Here is a 10959-nt window from a genome sequence, read left to right as displayed (position 1 = left end):
TTTTCACAACAGTTTCACAGTTTCCTTAAACCACATTCAGCTGTTTGTTCACCTGGACTGTGACACTCATGAAGCCTTTTGTTGACTCTGGCTCACCGCTGGAGGTTTTCATGATGAGACGGGATGGTTGGAATAGAAGGTGCTGCAAGTTGTTTTTATAAACAGCATCAGACACAAGAGAGACTGTTGAACCTCTGTTGATCAGCAGAACACCGGTTCTCCATCCAGCAGAGACGATCAATAAAGATTAGAGAAAAAGTCCAAAAACTGAAAACAGATTTGTGTATCAGAACTTTGTTTTTTCTTCTTTCCTCTCCCATTAATCATCTCACCACCCCTCAGATTTATCTGCTGACCCTTTGGAGGGGCCCGACCCCTAGGTTGGGAACCACTGGACTAAACTAGCTAACTGTATATAAAGTAGTGTAAACTAGCTCCACCTCCAGCAGCTACAACAGTAACATGCTGCTCTAACACTGATGCTTCACTATTAATAATCTAATGATGTCATATATAATAATATATCAGTCAGAGGGACCAAACCACTACTTTTACTGCAATACTTTAACTACATCAAGCTCATAATACTTATGTACTTTTACTGCAATACTTTAACTACATCAAGCTCATAATACTTATGTACTTTTACTGCAATACTTTAACTACATCAAGCTCATAATACTTATGTACTTTTACTGCAATACTTTAACTACATCAAGCTCATAATACTTATGTACTTTTACTGCAATACTTTAACTACATCAAGCTCATAATACTTATGTACTTTTACTGTAGGAGGATTTTTCATGCAGGACTTTTAATGGAGTATTTTTTACGTTGCTGTACTTTTACTGCAGTAAATGATCTGAGTACTTCTACCACACTGTGAGCATCACATGACTGTTATAACAGTAACATGTGAGAGAAATGATGTAATCATTCATGTTATTTAGTAAAACTGATCAGATATTTAGATGAAATACAGGTGAAAGATGATCACAAGCAGCTGATGTAACACCGCTGATCATCTGAATAATAGTGTCGATGGAGGCGCAGCAGTGTATTGTGGGTAAAGTGTAACGTCTACAGGAAGTGGCGGGTGGCGTTCTGGCTCTGGCGGGCGGCCACCTGGAGGCGGCGGGCTGCACCCCGTACTTCCCGTGATGATGACCCCATACAGCTCATGTCATCAATAAATGATCAGCATCAAATAAATAAGTCATCCTGACATGTATGACAGATGAATAATGAAAACACTGTTTTTCTTTACTTTCTTTGTCTCCTTTAAAGCTTCTGAACTCGACCTGCAGGCTTCTCTCTCTCTCTCTCTCTCTGGTATTAACTCGGCCTCGCTCGCTCGTTTTATTTGTACCTGCAGGCGAATCGATGCCTCAGACGCTTCACTGAAACAAACACACACCAAAAAAAAAAAAAAAAAAAGTAAACTTGTGATTTACAGGCTGGAAATGAAGCCAACGATTCACAGAAATCACCTCAACTAAACCAGGAATTATTGTACTAATAACTGATGAAATATTGATTATATGATCACTGAATACTGTAAAAGAACTTTGTATTTTCTCTGTATATCAGAGGAATGAACTGGTGATTAATTACTTTATTAAGAATTTACAAAAGACACATTTACATTTGTTAAAATTACACAAAACTGATGAAATATTTGTTTTTCTAATGATTTCTAATAATTGTACATGAATGCTGTAGTTTTAAATATATGACAAATGGAAATATGATGAAACTTTGACATGATGGACGGTGATTTAACATCAGGAGGAAAATCTTCACGTCTGCTGCATCGTTTCATATTTAAACAAAATTCAACCTGAAAGAGAAACATTTAGATTCTACAAACGTTCTTATTGTACTGTACATGTTAACCCTACATACAGAATATTATAAATATATTTATACACTGTAAATATTATACAGAGTATTTTGTCAGTAACTAATTAGACAAAGGAAAGTTGCTGTTTGTCTTTAATACATGTTGTTTCTTTTCATAACAATAAAAACAATTCAAACATGATGAATGTATATTACAATACCTGAATACTACATTAATAATAATAATAATGATAATAATAATAATAATAATAATAATAATAATAATAATAATAATGTCACTGAGAGAAGCTTTGCATGTTATTCTTATACTGAATCTATAGAACAACAAGTTCTTTGTGTCAAATGAAAAACTGACTCTTCATATTAAGAAAATATAAATAATATAGATTTATACAGTTCAAACAAACACCTGAACAGTTCAATAAATAAATGTTGACTTAACCTAAAATTTTAAGACCTGAAACAAATAACATTTTACAGTGTACAGTATATATAAGACTGTATATTATATATTATATCCTGTAGTTATCTTACTATTATAATACACCACATGTTTATATGTACTTCACTTTAGTTACTGAACTACATTTCTGTTACTTTTTATATATCAAGCCATCCCTATATTTATTAATCTACAGGCTATTATTATTATTATTATTATTATTATTATTATTATTATTATTCACTCCACTTGCACATCAGTCTGTTGGAGACAGTTTTGCTCGTGAACGTCATTATTACACATTAAACTCACTTATATATAACAGTGTAGATACTGCAGCTTATTTCAGCTTGTTTAGTTTTTTCTGTATTTGTATTCTGAGTTTATTTAATTCAATCTAGATTTATAGTTGTTTTCCCCAATTTAATATTTCATTTCCTCTGCTTGTTGTTTCCTGCTGTGTTTCTCTTTGTGCTGCTGTAGCATCATTAACCCCACAGATCAATAAAATCTCATCTAATCACAGTCCGTTAGAAGTCAAAATACACGTGTAATAACGTCAATTAAGTGACAAACTAGAAAAGAGAAAAATCCATCTCATGAGCAGAGGTTGAGATCTGTGGAGCTGCAGTTCCTGTGATGACATCATCTGACCACCAGGGGGCAGAAAACACACACACACACACACACACACATACACATACACATACACACACACACACACACACACACACACACAAACACACACAGTTGTGTTTCCATCACTTCAGAGGACATTATATTAATATAACCCTAAACTAACCTTAATATAACCCTAAACTAACCTTAATATAACCCTAAACCTATCTTACCTTTACACCAACTCTTCACCCTAAAATGAATGATTTACATTGAGGGGACTTCCTTTTTGTCCCCATAAGGGAGGCGAGTCCCCACATGAAGAATACCTGGACCACACACACACACACACACACATACAAACACACACACACACACACACACACACACACACACACACACACACACACACACACACACACACTGAGAACAGGCCCGATGCTGCAGTGTGTGTGTGTTGGTGCTTGTATTTCTATAACTACAGTTATAAAGTGTGGTTGTTTGTCGCTGCTTCACTTCTTCTAAAGTCTGTTTGAGGGTGAACTCTTCATCTGTTTGAGGGTGAACTCTTCATCTGTTTGAGGGTGAACTCTTCATCTTAACGTCCTCCTGTCACCGCGACGCTCCGTAACCTCTAATTTACACCTCAGTCACTTCTATAAACCGACAGCTGTAGCCGGCGGCTGTCTGGTGAAAGGTACTGATTGATCATGTTTGAGGCCTGTTAATGGTCTTTAAGTCACACACACACACACACACACACACACACACACACACACACACACATCACAGAGATGATGTTTATTTTGATTCAATATGTTGGTTCGGACCCACTTGGACTCCTTTAATGGTCAAGTTCCTGTGGCAAGATGCCAGATGTGGTGTAGATGGAGGGAAGCTGTGAGATGATGAGCTGATCTACTCACTAGTATTGTGTTTGTATCAAAGCTGATACATCTATATATCACACCGCTGCACTGGGTCACATGTTCCTTCATCATGAAGAGTTTGGTCACGTTAGTTTGTTTAGAAACGGATCCAAAGACTAATAACAGCATCATGTAGTTCTGTCAGGCAGACGCTACTGAGCATGTGCAGGAACACGGTTCTGTTTGCAGCTTGTTGTTCTGCAGATCAAAACCTCTGGACTTTATACGACGTTATCAATTTCACAATAACTTAAGTACAAAGACGAGAGGTTGTGACGTAGTTGGTTTGTCCCTTCAGGGCTACTGTAGAAACATAGAAGAGGATCCGCTCCCTCTGTAGATATAAAGTAGATTATACACTAATGATAACACATTTATTAATATTATATTCCATTTCTGTCCAAGTCTGTTCTGATAGATGCCACACTGGACCTCGGAGCAGAATTGTTTTCTTGTTTATTTCTTTGTTTTCTTCAGTTATGATGTTGTAAATATGCTGCTAAAAAGAAGAACAACAGTTGAAGAGTTTAAAGACTCCAATCAACCAATGTTCACCTGCTCTCAGGTCAGTTTGTCTTCTTCTTCCTCACTGTGAACATCAGAGGTTCCTGAAACCTGGAACTAAAGTAACTTTCAGGGTTAAAGTGTTAATAAAACACAACTTTATGCCACATTTCCAGTCGTCCAAAGTCTTTATCTTGTGTGGAATTATCTGTACAAACCAGTATTTTAATATTTAGTAGTTTTACAATAAGTGAAATCATTTTATCTCCATCTTCTCTCATATCTGTAAACTTCCTGTCAGAGCTCGTTCTCCTGCTCTCAGTGAATACTCAGCCCTGCGTTCTCGCCTGCGACCGACTTGTTAAAGAGGTGTGTGTTGGTGTCACCCCTCCACGCCGCCAGCGGACTAATTAACCCCTCTGATTACACCAATTAACCCCGACACATTAGGGCTCATCAGAGAGGAGTGACGAGTTTTCCTCCTGAGCCTGAACGCAACATCGACGTGTCGGAGGCAGCACTCAGCCGGAGCAGGAAGTGATGTCAGAGCAGCTGGTCTGAACCCTGATCAGACTGTCTGAACACGCCCACAACTCTCAGACGAGCCAATCAGAGCTCCACAGGTCAGACAGGTGAGAATACAGGAGACCTTTCTCAACCAGTCCCTGATGAGCACGCTCTCTTCTGATTGGTCAGCTTCAGGAAGCTTCCTCCGGCTCCGGAGGCTGTCAACTTCTCAAATCCATCCGTACATGTTGGAGCTGAACAACACATGGAAACACCTTAGCAACCACCTTAGCAACCACCTAGCAACCACCTAGCAACCGCCTTAGCAACGGCTACAAAATGAATGGAAAGTTAAAAACTTTGCAAACGAAGCGTTCAGAGCAGGTTGAAGCCCTGACTTTTGTCTTGCAGGCAGCATTTCTACATACGTTCACCTCAAGTTTCTGGAATTTGATCATGTTCAACATCCGACATCAGAACAGGAAATAAAACCACTAGAGGCGTCGTGTTAAGTGCAGGTAACACAGTCAGTCAGAATACAGGAAGTCGCCTCAGGAAGGAACTTATATGCAAAGTTTTATATTTATAAACGTAAAAGATCTGAGAGGAAACTCAGCACACAGCAGTTCAAATATGAGACGAGACTTTATTTTGAAGGACAAACAAACAGGAAGCTGATTATCTTTAATGCTCAATATTCATGTCCCTTGTTTTCCTTCTTTTACGTCTTGTGTGAAATAAAAATGTGTTTTCCAGTCTGATGAAAGCTTCATGCAGGAGGAAACTGAATCATCTGTTAATTTAAAGCTTCATCCTGCAGGGTCAAGACGCTCGCAGCAGAAACCTCCGGAGATGAAACCCCTCTGCTGCTGCCGGTTCAGGGTGACACGTCAGCTGTAGGTGGGAAACAACACCAACAGAAATAATAAGAAAGTGTTTCCAATTAACAGATGCAGATAAATCCAGTAATGAGATTAGAATGTGAGTGAAGTGATGCTGTTTGTAATAATCCTGTTAACGTTTTTTATTAGCGAGAAGGTGAACTTTAAATCTGCCGCCGTCTCTGGAGGAACATCATTTAATCCTGTTTCAGCGTCTGATAAACATGTAACATGTAAAATAAAGTGATGATATGGAGGCCTCGGCGTGCCAGTTAATGACTCCACTTTCCATTATTACTGTAAATGTATTTTATTATTATCTTAATTACTATTTTATTTGTGTTTGTCTTGTTTATCATTAATATTATTTATTGTTATTATTTATCTATTTATTAACAGGTTTTGTCTCTCCTGTTATTATTCTTTGTTCCTGTCTTTGATTTATGGGATAATCATGCTCTTAGTGTTTGGTACTACAGTTCCCATGATGCTTTGGGGGATTCTGTTTCCTTACAACCGTAGTGTATTAGAACATATCAATATCATTGAACAGTGTAAATTCAACAAATAGAACATTCTACACAACTCCATCTTTACTCTGTGTTCTGTTTATATTTATTCTATTTATTTCTTATATTTGAGTTAGTTATTGTTTATAATTTAGCCTTTCTCCTCATTTTTGTATTTTGTAAAATGTGAAGTGACCACTGTAACATTTATCTATCTATTTATCTATCATCTATCTATCTATGTATCTATCATCTATCTATCTATCATCTATCTATGTATCTATCTATGTATGTATGTAGTGAGTTAGCTGTGAGTTGTGTGTTTCACTCTCTGGTATCAGTGGTGTGAATCAGCTGTCTGCTGTCTAATATGATGTTCAGACGACTATCACTGATAACTGTGATGATTCTCAGCTTCTGCAGCCTCTTTTCTCTGTTTCTCAGTGTGTTTAAGGAGGTTTATTGTATATTATAATATCTTCTGTAAGTGTGAGTCACACTGAATCACATCAACATGTTTCATGTCTGTGTTCAGACTGAAACAAAGTGAACATTCGTAGGACAGAACATGGATCAAACTTTACTATATTTCACTAAACTCTCATTTCTGTCACTTGATTTGTAATTTTTTTCCAGTGCTGACATCATCATCATCATCATCATCATCATCATCATCTAGTTACCTGCTGCTTCCTGAAGGTCCAACATGTCAGCAGCTCTGGTGAGAAAATCACACCACTGACTGCAGCAGCTTTCCTTCACTGTTGATGCTGTTTTACATGTGTGTGTGTGTGTGTGTGTGTGTGTGTTTTACTCTCGTCGTGTGTGTGTGTGTGTGTGTGTGTGTGTGTGTGTGTGTGTGTGTGTCGTTAACAGTCAGACGGGTAAATATCAAACCTGACTGATACTGAAACCTTCAGGATTTACACGTTTCACTCTTCATCCTCTTCATCGTCTTCACTAACAGCTGCTGTGATAGTGATTATTATCAATCTGTTATTACTGTTAAAAATATGAAAATGATATGTGATATTAGATCAAAGTTCATCTCTAGATAAGTGTGGAAGTGGTGGAAGAAGTAAATTATAGATTATTATTAGTAGAAATAAAATACTTTTATACGTCCTGCATTCAGAATTTAACTTCAGTAAAAGATGATTTCTGTTTATTGGATCATAAAAACTGATCCGTTATTTAAAAAAAACTGTTGAGTAATTTAATCTGTAACATTAACACACGTATTATACTGTATTATATGTAATGTGTAACTCCAGCTGTAGTTCAGTGTGAATGTGGAGGAGTAGTAATACAGTTATATCGAGTACATCTGCAGCCTCAGTAATCAATAATCCATCACGTCTCAACTCTTCCTCACTTTAAATCAAAATCTGTCGACGTGTTTCTGAGTGAAACAGGACGGACCGGCGGGACGAGTCTGAGCTCTGTGGATGTCATGATATTATTGGTTGACACTGGTTTGTTCATGTCAGTGTATGTTTGCGTCATTTTTTGTTTTACAGGAAGAAAACATGATTGGATTGTGATATAAGTATGTGTTGTTGAATAGGTGCATAATATGAGCAGGATGTGATGTTAAAGGGTTAAAATTACATTTTTCATTTCATCTCAGATCGATGTCTTCATACAACAAAAATATGTCAAACCTCTGAGACCTGATTTTGTTAAAATAATGATTTTTTAAAATGTTATTCCTTTTTGTTTCCTCTTTAATGTCCAAATATTTCACTGTAACATGTAAACAACTGTGTGAAGCCAAACTGCTACAAACATTTGTATTTATTTTATATAGTTATGTTATGTCTCTTTTTTCATGGTTGTCCCTTAAAAAATAAAAAGAAACAGATTATGAGTCAATCTAAATGAAAAGATTATATTATATTTTTCACATTGCTTATAAATTCATTTGCTTGTGGATGTAAAAACAATGCACATTGACATAAAATAAATAAATAAATAAACAAACAAACTACCACTGTGCAGTCGGGAGTGAAGCTCTGTTAAAACTTTCAAATCCAGTCAAAAAAACATCTTTTCTCTCCTAATTTCACTGGCTGGGAAATCAAACTGTTCCTCTTTAACAAACATCAATATGATCTCAATGTTGTTCACATTATTACCTGTAAAGTGAGCAGAGACTCTTTAAATAAACTGAAGCTGTCCAGGTAGCCAGGATGGTCCGTTGTTCCCATAATGGCCCAAATCCTGCAGGCCAGAAGAAATAACTCGGCCGGAGTACGGCTGCCAGACTCATGCCAAACCCGGTTTGAATGCTGCCCCAGAATCGGCCCGAGTTCACTGGGCCGGCTGCCGACACTGAACCAGCATTGCCAGCATAGGGCCGCAACCCCCCCTCCAACAAAAATGGCAGACGTAGCCTATACTGGCCTGAGTCTGGGTGCCAAAACCTCACTGACACTGCCAGCATTGGGCCACAATCACCACAACAAAACTGCCAGAGCTGGCCCACACAAACTGGCCCAACACCGGAGGCCGGCGTTGCCAGAACTGGCCCATATGTAAGCCGGTTGACAGCCTGTAAAAAGTAATAACCGAGTCAGTCTTCTGCCAGAGATACCACAATATCTGCCCATGACCGACCTTGTAGCCAGAACCAGGAAATGTTTGATTAGTAATACAAAACCACATATATTTAATAAAAGCAAGGGCTCTTCCCTTCATCAATGCAATATTAGCTTGTTGGTTAAACACTTACTTTTACAAAGGTTCAACTGAAGGATGTCTCCTCCTTCCCTGAAGAGTCCGTCCTCACGGTGACCTGCAGGCTTCAGGTTCCCACATCACACTCAGCAGATGAATATTAAACTGCACATCATTCTGCAACATCCAAGTCAAGTAACAATATTCCCTCCCCTCCTGTTTTACCCCAAAATACCCACATGTGCTAGCTTTCCAGTGAAAAATGACATCATGATTATCTGTTATATGAATTTATTTTACTGTGACAAAGTTAACTAGTAACATAACTGCAATCATGAATGAATCTTACAGCAGCCTCTTCAAGCAAGGGGTTTTAATACCTGCATCCACCTGACCCATTATGAGAGCCAATCCACACTGCCCGACCCACATCCTGGTCGGACAGGGGATTACATGTTGCCTTCAAGTGCTCCTTGTAAACTTTAGGTTTACTAGGAGTCTGTATTTTTGATGGTATTGAAAATCACACCTTCAGGATTTTTAAATACCCTAACACTATGATACTGCCAAAACGTAACAGACAGATAGATACACTCAGATGTTCATACATATATATTAAATATCAATATTACATTGGACAGTAAAGTGAGGGGGGCCTGCTATGACAGTACATTTGACATCGGTGGCACAAACCTGCAAAATAAAACTGAACTATAAATTTCTGCACATACAGTATCGTAGCATTTATCTTAAAGTAGGATCCTAAAGCAAAACTATAAAACTGAGCCCGTTAAAAGTGAACCAGCATCTACATTTACAGCATCTTGAACACATGTGATCTTTACCAGAAAACTCTGGTTAACAGTTTTACTTCACCACAGATATGTTAGTTTGGTTCATGTCCTCTCCAGCAGGAGGCGATCCAGATGTTTTGGTGTCACTCTTGGGGAGCCATCTTTATATACAGTCAGTTAGCAATGATACAGTTAGCAATGACAAAAGCTAGCTAACGGATGATGGTCAAAACGTTTAAAGCGAGGCTTTCTGACCAGCTAGCTAATGATTCCAAGGTGCTACAAGCTATAATACAGGTAGGTTAACGTTGCAGGTAACATTAGATATGAGCCTGTTTAAAAGTGAGCAACTTACTGGAGGAACAGTTAGCTTAGCTACCGTATCTCTGTGTGCTAATTCTTTCCTCTGGCTTAAAAAACACATATATGACAAACAGTTAATGCTAGTTAAGTTACGGGTTAAATAATATACATTATTAGGTCAAAAACTGTTGTTTAGTTAGATAACAAACCTGATTTCATTACTCACCGTATCTGAGCCAAACTGACGCTGTCAATCCCACAATGCTGTGCGATAAAGTTCAAATTCAAATTTCACGGTAACGTCGACGCTGCATCGATGTCACAGTAACATTCAGAGTACAGTATTAATAACACAGTTAAAGTCTGTAAAGTCACCATCGTGTAATTCATTGTGAAATATTACAGTTAAATCTCGTGAAATACTGGAAATAAATAATTTATAGTGCTGTTAAATAGTTATGATAAATATATATATAATAAACCAGGTTCATAAGTCATTATGAAAACACTCAGTTACAGATTTGAGGGGAAAATAGATTAATAATAACAACAATAATGATAATAATAATAATAAAATAGATATATAAGAAACATAAAATTGACATAGAAAAGATTTAAAATTCGATCTTCTTAAAGGTATAAGTATAAAAAAGTATAAATGTTTTTTTATATCTTGAAAATAATCAATAATTTACCATTTTAAATTAATGACATTTTAATTGTTAATTTTTTTAATGTATTTTGTTATTCAGTTTTGAAATTAATATCAAATATTGAATTATTAATTGATCAATATTAATTAATCTTTTAAAAACAGAGAAAGGAAAAACAATTATTACTGTAAAGGTCTGTAATAATAAAAAACTTTTTATGTACTTTTACTGTAATAATAAGAAACATTTTAAGTTTTATTATTCCAGTGGCACG

At 36.9% G+C, this 10959-nt stretch overlaps 1 long non-coding RNA gene across 4 annotated transcripts; it reads right to left on the bottom strand.

Annotated features, from left to right (window-relative positions):
- Window positions 1–5492: 5492 nt before the first annotated feature.
- Window positions 5493–10490, bottom strand: LOC137188644 (uncharacterized). Of its 4 annotated transcripts, XR_010929464.1 has the most exons (4): window positions 9568–10490; window positions 8991–9060; window positions 8395–8810; window positions 5493–5760 (listed from the first exon to the last, which is right to left on the bottom strand). It is a non-coding gene; the product is annotated as an uncharacterized lncRNA (long non-coding RNA). The 4 variants fall into 4 exon arrangements; XR_010929463.1 differs by lacking the exon at window positions 8395–8810; XR_010929465.1 differs by lacking the exon at window positions 8395–8810 and having other exon boundaries at window positions 8991–9628; window positions 10259–10490.
- Window positions 10491–10959: the final 469 nt, after the last annotated feature.

This window comes from Thunnus thynnus, chromosome 9 (genome assembly GCF_963924715.1).
Source record: "Thunnus thynnus chromosome 9, fThuThy2.1, whole genome shotgun sequence".
Taxonomy (NCBI): Eukaryota; Metazoa; Chordata; class Actinopteri; order Scombriformes; family Scombridae; genus Thunnus; species Thunnus thynnus.
Note: the sequence above shows the minus strand (reverse complement) of the source record. Positions and strands in the feature narration are given on the sequence as shown.